Raw genomic sequence first — 9570 nt, forward strand, 5'->3', positions numbered from 1 at the left:
CCTAGCTCCATTGACCTCCGGAATATCGCATTCCAAGCCCTTCGATCTCTTAATGTAGAAGCTGCCAGATCTTGGGTTATTCTGATTGGGTTTCCACAATACTCAAATTGTTTCCTTCTGGCTGCTTGCAGTATTTTCTCCTTGATCTGGGAGTTCTGGAATTTGGCAACAATATTCCTAGGAGATTTCTTTTTGGGATCTATTTGAGGAGGCGATCGATGGATTCTTTCAATTTCTATTTTGCCCTGTGGCTCTAGAATATCAGGGCAGTTCTCCTTGATAATTTCCTGAAAGATGGTATCTAGGCTCTTTTTTTGATCATGGCTTTCAGGTAGTCCAATAATTTTTAAATTATCTCTCCTGGATCTATTTTCCAGGTCAGTGGTTTTTCCAAGGAGATATTTCACATTGTCTTCCATTTTTTCATTCCTTTGGTTCTGTTTTATAATATCCTGATTTCTCATAAAGTCACTAGCTTCCACTTGCTCCAATCTAATTTTTAAAGTAGTATTTTCTTCAGTGGTCTTTTGGACCTCCTTTTCCATTTGGCTAATTCTGCCTTTCAAGGCATTCTTCTCCTCATTGGCTTTTTGGAGCTCTTTTGCCATTTGGGTTAGTGTATTTTTTAAGGTGTTGTTTTCTTCAGTGTATTTTTCAGTATTTTTTTGGGTCTCCTTTTGCAAGTCATTGACTTGTTTTTCATGGTTTTCTCGCATGCTTCTCATTTCTCTTCCCAATTTTTCCTCTACTTCTCTAACTTGCTTTTCCAAATCCTTTTTGAGTTCTTCTATGGCCTGGGGCCAGTTCATGTTTTTCTTGGAGGCTTTGGTTGTAGGCTCTATGACTTTGTTGTCTTCTTTAGGCTGTATGTTTTGGTCTTCTTTGTCACCAAAGAAAGAATCCAAAGTCTGAGACTGAATCTGGGCGCGTTTTCGCTGCCTGGCCATATTCCCAACCAACTAACTTGACCGTTGAGTTTTTCAGTGGGGTATGACTGCTTGTAGACTTACGTGTTCTATGTTCTACGTTTGGGGGGGAGGTGCCAGCTCTGTCAGAGCCGCACTCCTCCTTCCCCAAGGACCCCCAGTCCGGGCTGGGCTTAGATCTTCAGCAGGCTGTTGCACTCCTGCTCTGATCTGCCAGTTAATTCCTCCCACTAGGTGGGCCTGGAGCCGGAAGTAACAACAGCCGTAGCTGCCCCACCTCCGCTGCCCCAGGGGCTGGAAGCCGAACTGCGAACTCCTTCCACTCCCGCAGCTTTTCCCACTAACCTTCTCCGCAGTCTTTGGTGTTTGTGGGTCGAGGAGTCTGGTAACTGCCGCAGCTCACATATTCAGGGCGCTAGGGCCCCCTCCGCCCGGCTTCTGGTCTGCATCGTCCACGCCGCTCAGGCTGGGCTCTGCTCCACTCCGTTCCCAGCTCCCAGCTCCGTGTGGAATAGACCTCACCCAGAGACCATCCGGGCTGTCCTGGGCTGGAGCCCTGCTTCCCTCTGCTGTTCTGTGGGTTCTGCCGTTCTAGAATTGGTTCAGAGCCATTTTCATAGGTTTTTGGAGGGACTCGGGTACGGAGCTCACTCTAGTCCGTGCTTACCAGCCGCCATCTTGGCTCCGCCGATTTCTGTGATTTTAAGATGTTTTCCTTCTCTACAGAGATACTGGTTAGTCGTCTTTTTTTTTTTTTGGAGGGGTGAAGGCAAGGCAATTGGGGTTAAATGACTTGCCCAAGGTCACACAGCTAGTGTGTCAAGTATCTGAGGCCGAATTTGAACTCAGGTCTTCCTGACTCCAGGGCTGATGCTCTACTCACTGCGCCACCTGGCTGCCCCTGGTTAGTCTTATTTGACCAATTCTTCTGATGTACCTGATGCCACGCTCTGGAAGTTTATGCCGGTAGAGTTCAAGCTCTGCCAGACTAGGGACACTCTTGCCCTTGTGAAAGAAAGGAATGTGTATATACACTGCTGAAATGATGGAAATAGTAAATTCACCACAGAAATTAGCTAGCTGACAGGTACTTTGGGGTTTGCAAAGCACGTTTTGTAATCCTCCCCATTGATCTTCAGTTCTGAGCGATAGGTGTGATTTTTCCCATTTCACAGACGAAACAGAAGTTGAAGAACTCCTGACTCCAGTTTTGACCTCAATTTGCCTCTCAGTGTAGACTTTGAGTACTAGGCCAGTTAGATGCAGAGAGAGACTAATCTACAGAGATGGATGGTTTTGGCCATAGCCATCCCATGACCACATTCATACTTAAGACACTGAGGGACTGTGACCCATGCTAACAAAAGGGAGTAACAGGAAAGATGGGCAACTAGGTGGCACAGTGGATAGAATGCCATGCCCGGAGTCAGGAAGACTCATTTTTGTGAGGTCAGATCTGGCACTTGCTACCTGTGTGACCCTGGGCAAGTCACTTAGCCCTGTTTGCCTCAGTTTCCTCATCTGTAAAATGAGCTGGAGAAGGAAATGACAAATCACTCCAGTATTTCTGCCAAGAAAATTCCAAATTGGATCAGAGTTGAACACAACTTAAAACAGGAAAGAACACCAATGATATTGATCAGGAAAACCTGTTCAACTGGGAAATTTAGATCAAATAAGTGGTACAGCCCATTTGTAGCAGAGTTGGGACAGGAACCCAAATCGGTTATCTCCAAGCCTGGGCATAGTACACTCTTAAGTCTCTCTTCCCTCACCCCCAGTGCAGTAATTCTACAGCCTTCTTGACAGGTAGTCACCCTGCTACTGGAATGCTTCTCTCTTGGTCTCAAAGTTTCTTCCCTACATTAGACAAAATCTGTTTCCTTCGAACTTTGACCCATTAGTTCTAATGCTGCCCACTGTAGAGCTTTACATAATGCTTCTACTACCACAGGCCCTCCCTTTGCTTAAGTTGTTAATTATGTCCCCTTTAATTCTGTTTTCTCCAGGTATAAACATCCTTAGTTCCTTCTACCATCTCTTCCATGGGGGCCTCTTTGGGAGTCATCACTCATAGATAGCCCTTGGCACTGATGGGTATTGTGTCTGGCATAAGCTTTTCAGTTTAGCTCGACCTCTCCTATTGGTTGTGCTGCCCCTACCCCCTGGAGGATGGTTTGGGGTCAGACAGGGTAGGTCAGCCTGTTGGTCAACTAGGCCATAGGATGGATACCCCTCCCTTTTTTCCCATGCCATCATCACCCTTACTCTGGCCTTTCCTCTCTTAAATATTGACCTTTGAGTTGCCCATTCTACTTTCCAGTGACCTCTACACTCACATGATTTGCCCCCTTGTCCAGTCATCACTCATCTCTTTCCAAACCCCAACTCACCACATCCATTCCACTTTCTCTATTCCAGTGCTGCAGAACACCAGAGGAAGCCATACCACTGGGCTGCTGAATTCACTAAAACTTGTTAGCAGTCCCAGCAAGATCCTCACTGCAGCATGCCAGTCTTTTCTCTTCCTTACACTCCCACAGCCTTGTTTCAAACTTCTTGTGCTCTTTGTTCCTACCAGAGAACTTTGTCTCATAGTTCACTGAAAAAAGTTGGGCCATCCATAGTAAGCTTCCCCTGCCCCAATTTCACATTTCAAATCATTTAAAAATTATCCTCTATTCTTTGATCCTTTGCTCAAGGTTTGTGATAAGGCAACCTCTCTCCTTGATTCCATCCCTGCTTTTCTCCAGGATTTTGCCTTTTGGGTAATTTTGATTCCAGACTTTCTATCTCTATCCTTCACTGCTGCTTACAAACTCCTAAATAAAAACTAAGCTCATCACTTTCCACTCCTTCATCCATTACTCTCTGGTTTTCACTTCCAACACTGCTCCCTGCCAAGGTCACCAGTGGTCTTTATGGTCAAATCCAGTGGCTTTTTCTCATCCTTAGCCTGTGCAGCTTTTTGACAATGCTGGCTATCCCTTCTCGTATACTTCTATCTCGGTTTTCATGAAGTTGCTCTGTCACAGTTCAGTTCTTACCTGGCTGGCCCCTCCTCAGTTCTTCTGAAGGCTCTGTCCTGGGCCATTTCCTTTCTGCACTCTCTTGAAGGCCATAGCTGCCGTGGATTCAGTTTTCATCTCTATGCTGGTAACTCCCAAACCTACATACCCAGCTCTCATCTCTCTTGAACTCAGGTCCATTACTCATGGCAGACTTCTCCATATGGATGCCTCATAGACATATAAAGCTCAGCTTGGTCCAAAACCAAGTCCATTCTTTCCCCATAAGCCAACCCTCCTAGCTTGCTCATTTCTTTAAATTTTTTAGAACCATTCTTCCATTCATACAGGTCCACAACCTAATCATCTTCATATTTTTATTCTCCTTCGTCCCTGCAAATCCAATTAGTTGCCATGTTTTGTTGATTCTATTTCTCCTTCTCATCTCCTACTCTCCATAAGGCATACATGCTAGTTTAAGGCTGCACCCAATTGGCTCCCTTTTCCAATACTGCTATGAAGTCCTAAAACACTGGCCTGACCATGTCACTCCCTTGTTCCTTTTTGCCTCTTACAATAAAATACAAATTCCTCTTTTTGCCACTTTAAGCCCTTCACGGTCTGGCTCCAGCCCATTTTCTCCAGACAATTACACAATACTGCATATGATCCAGTCCAGCTGTCCTTGCTGGTTCTTGTCAACAGCTCTCCATCTCCTGTCTCTGTCCTCCCCCAGGCTCTCCTTTCTCACTCCTGCCCTTGGAACTCCTTCAAGGCTGAGCTAGGGCCATCTCCTTCAGGAAGCCTTTCCTGATTCGTCCAGTAGTTACTGCCCTGCTCCATCACCTTTTTTTTTTTTGCACATAGGACCATGTTTATTGGGTAGTATTCTCCAAGTAGAATGTGAGTTCTTTGAGGACAGGAATGGTCTCCTTTGTGCTCACAGGCATCCCCAGGGTTTAAGCAGAGTGCTTAACACATTATAGGTGGGTATTAAGTGCTTTTTGTTTGAGTGAAAGCCTACCTGCTTTTAGTGCCAGAGGAAAAGCTTGGCTTTGTCCCCAAGTTGATGTAGGAGCAGCCTGTTCTGGTGATCAAATACGCCTCCATCCTATTTTCATAAGCAATGAGAGAATTTCAAGCCGGAACTTTGGAGACCATTACTTTGTGTAGGAGATGAATTCTCATGCCCAAAGTCACACAGGAAGTCAGTGGCAGGGCAGAACTAAAACCCGGGTCTTGGGACTTGTACTACTGGGTCCTTTCCACACCAGGCCCCAAAAGCCCAAGAACCAGCGGTCAAAGAAACTTCCTGCCGGGGAGCCCTGGGTTGGTTGGCCCCAGTGCTACAGATGAGGCCAAGTCCCTTAGACATCAAGGATCTTCACTCAAGTTCCTAGGTCCTAGGAAGAACCTGGCCTCCTGACTCCAGTTAAGGAACCAATTCTCCCACCCCTCCAACTTTCCTTTCAAGCCTCTTCCCTGTCTATATTTTAACCAAACTGGATGAGCTGCATTCTGTGGCTCGGTTCTCATCTCCTTCCCTGATCCTTTTGGAAGGGTGTGCGTGCACATGAGGCAGTGCAGTGTGCTCAAGAGACTCGTGTTTATGTCCCGGCTCCAAAACCTCCTCTGTGGCCTTTGCCCGCGCTCCTCTTCATGACCTTATGAACCCTAAAGAACTATGGAAACGCAAGTGTCCGGTGATCGTCCGATAGGCCTGTGTGTGTGCGTGTTCTTCTGTCTGTTTGCAGAGCACTCCAGGTGTCAGCTCGCAGCCCTGGGGGGTAGTTGTTACTGCTGTCACACCCATTTTATGGACAAGGCTCACATAGCTAACGAGCATGAAGCTGGATCTGACCTCTACCCTCCAGACACACCAGGCCTGGCACTCAGCACCCTCTGCTGGGGAGGAAGGGAACTGCAGGTCCCGTCCCGGGTCAGATGGCCAATACTCCGGTGTAAAGAGGCCTGTGCTAGAAATCGGGGCCTACACAATCACAAAGGAGTCCCGGCTTTCGAGACACACACGCATACTGAAGGAATACAACACTGTACACAGAATACCATAATCGAAAGGAGAGTGACTGAGGCAAGGGAAATCTTGGGGACTCAGGGAAAATTTAATGAGGAAGAAGAGTTTTAGTCAATCAACAAATGTTTATTAAGCACTTACTATGTGCTGGACTGTGCTAGGCAGAAGGAATACAAGGAAAGGCAAAGCAGGATCCCTGGCCTCGAGGAGCTCCCATTCTAATAGGTGACACGACGCGCAAATAACATACATGTAAATAACATGTGTAAGTGGACTGAAGGCACTAGTAGTAGGAGACTGGGAAGGGCTTCCTACAGAAGATGGGAGTTGGGTGTCCATCCAGGAGGGCTGGATCTTACGTCCAGGGAGGTAACAAGGCTGATGGATAGGAAAGGGCAAAGTTGTGAAGGGCTGTAGAGCATGAGCATGTTCATCTGCTCCTAGAGGTGAGAGGGAGCCACTAGGGCAGAGGGACATGGTCCAACCTGCGCTTGAGAAAGATCAATTTGGAGGCAAGGCGGTGCAGTGGATAGCGCACTGGCCCTAGAGTCAGGAGGACAGGAGTTCAAACCCAGCCTCAGACACTTGTTAGCTATGTGATCCTGGGAGAGTCACTTAATTCTTGATTGCCTCCCCCCCAAAAAAACAAAACAATCTGATGAATGAGTGGAGGATAGAGGGGAGGAGAGACTTGGGGCAGGCCGACACACCAGCAGCTATTGCAAGGCTTCAGACACAAGGGCCTGCACCAGGGTGACGGCAGCATCAGAGTAGAGAAGGGGGCATAATGGGGAGGTACTGTGAAGGTGTGGGCTGAGCACAAGTGAGGAGTTGTGGAGAACATGGAGGTGGCAAGTCTGAAAGGAGGGTTTTGGAGTAAAGAGGAGTTGTTCTGGATATGCTGAGTTGGAGCCGGCACCTGAGAGGGGAGCTGAGAGAGCAGGGCTGCATCTATAGATGTGGGACTCATCTGCATAGAGACAGTAACTGTTAACAGTGAGACAATACAGAGGGAAGAGAGGAGGCCGGTGACAGCTTCACTGAGATGACACCTGAGCCAAGCCTTGAAAAACGTGGACAACAGAGGCAGAAAGAACAAAGTAAATCGTGGCAGGCATGTCCATTAATGTTCTGGGAACAAAGGGCCAAGTGTCCAGTTGGGCTAGAAGGCAGACAAGGGATAGTATAACAGGAGATACCTGAAAGCCGGAGGCCAATTATGAAGGACCTCAAATACCAGGCCATGAAGTTCATACTGGATGGTAAGAGGGAGCCACTGAAAGTCACAGACCTGTCCTGATGAGGCCTCTATGTGGCAGACAGATTGGAGCGGGGAGAGATGGAGGCCACTCAGTATGCCATGCCAGGAGCCCAGGCAAGATGTGCCAAGGGCCTGAACCAAGGGGAGTGCCACAAGAGTGGAGAAGGGAAGGGATGCCAGAAATACTGTGGAGGTAGAATCAACCCAAGCTGGCAAAGCGACTGGGTGAGAGCAGAGGGCATGAAGAGTCAAAGACTCTTTCCAAGTACACCCAGGGTGACTGGGAGAGTGTCACTCTCGAGAGAAACCTGGAGCCAGGGCAAGAGACAGGTGGGGGCAGATGAATTGTTTTGGGGGGCCAGCAGGACACATGGATAGATCATAGAGAGTTGGAAGGGCCCTTAGGGGCCACCTAGTGGGTTCCTCATTTTACAGATGAAGGCTGTGAGGTTCAGAGAAGTAACACCACTTGCCAGGGTCACAAGGCAGTAACATCCAGCAGACAGCTGGTGAGGATTCAGGACAAATCTGGGTTGATGCACAGTTGTGGAAGTCACGTGTCGGCCACCAGATCATCACTGATAACATTTCACAAAAGCTGCAGTAGAACAGTCCCTTCCCTCATGGAGCACAATGGAACAGCTCTTCCTTAGCCATCTGGTGGTGTGAAGAGCCCTGGGCTCCCGGCCTGGGGAAGGAGACGAAGCTTGGGACAGAGGAAAGACCACCGAGTGGGGAGGCGCTCAGGGCCCATGGGTGCTTGTCCTTCTCTCCAAGCTCACCTCCTCATCTGCAGAGCAGGGAAGATGGATCTTGCCCTGACTGCTTCCCGGCAGTGGTGTGAAGGACGACGTTTACAGATGTGGATCTACGTAAGAAGCACTATGTGGGGACAAGCAGACCCTGAAGTAGTGATGGTGGAAGGGGACAGCAGCTGTAGACAAACGACCATGGTACAAGTCACACATAAGAGTGAGTCAGAGAAGGAAAACACCATTTCTGACAGGGAGAAATCAGGGAAGGCTTCCTGGAGTTTTCCCATCTGTAAAATATTCATTTACTTTGCAAATTATTACTCATCAACGTTGCAAGAACACTAGATTTAAGTCAGAGTTTGGATTCAGATACCAACACCATGATGTCTTTACTACTTGTGTGACCCTGAGCAAGCCCTCTCTCCTCTTTCTGCCTCAGTTTCCTTCTCTGCAAAATGAAGTACTGTTAACAGTTAACACCTAAAGCCCCTGGCCCCTCCTTTCCTCTGAGCTAATAAGCCCATTCACAGACAGCACTGGGAGGGACAAAGCAAGGCAGGATTTGGGAGTCACAAGACTTGGATTTCAACCCTGGTTCTGCGACCTTGAACAAGGAAACCCCTCTGGGCTTCAGTTTCCTGCTTTGCAAAATAAAAGGGTGGGACAGATGCTTTCTCAGGATCTTCCAGCCTCCATCCCATGATCATCCCAGCTGCATCCCTCCAGTGACTTCATTCAGACTCTTCCTTACTCCTTCCACTGGTTCCCACAATTGAAATCCTCCTCCTCCTCTTCTAGTGGCTACGTGGTTCTAGTGCCTACGTGGGCCACAGGGCCCGTTCAGGTCTCTAAAAGGAGGGGACTGGACTAGAGCAAGACTTCTTAACCTGGAGCCCATAGAGAGATTCTGGGGGGGTGTCTGCAAATTTGGAAGAGAAAAAAAAAATCTTTACTCTCACTAACTTCTACCTGAAATTGAACATTTCTTTCAATGATGATTTTTTTTTTAAAAAAGCCATTTTTCTGAGGACTTAAGTTAAACATTATTCTTCACCAGATTGCCAAAGGGATCCATGACCCAAAAAAGGTTAAGAATCCTTGGACTAAGGCTCAGGTCCTTTCCTGCTTGAAATCCAACAATCTTATTGAGGTGTACCATTTGGCCCACATCTAAGGGCTCTGACTGACCCCCTTAGAGCCTCCTAGAGGCTACTGTTACACCAGTTTCTGATGCCAAAGATCCTTTGAAACTCAACAGAGGACTCACCTCAACTTGGGAGTTTTTAGTCCTGCAGTGCTCTCGAACCCATCCCAATCTCAAGTGTCACCCACTCATGATCCTGTGCCTATGTCTCCAACCTGCCCCAGTAACGCTGCTGCTCCTAGCCTGACGATCTTCCAGAATCCTGGGAGCAACCCTAGGCAAGACAGGCCCCTGGGGGAGATTGAGGCGGCTCCGCCTAACACACCAGAGCTTGTGAGCAGCAGCACCCCACTCCACCAACCCCCCAGTATTTGGCCTGCATCCACCAGACTCACTGATGTTTTGTTCTCTGTAAAAGCTCAAATCCACCCTTGAAGGATG

The sequence above is a fragment of the Trichosurus vulpecula genome, chromosome 9 (genome assembly GCF_011100635.1).
Source record: "Trichosurus vulpecula isolate mTriVul1 chromosome 9, mTriVul1.pri, whole genome shotgun sequence".
In the NCBI taxonomy this organism is placed as follows: Eukaryota; Metazoa; Chordata; class Mammalia; order Diprotodontia; family Phalangeridae; genus Trichosurus; species Trichosurus vulpecula.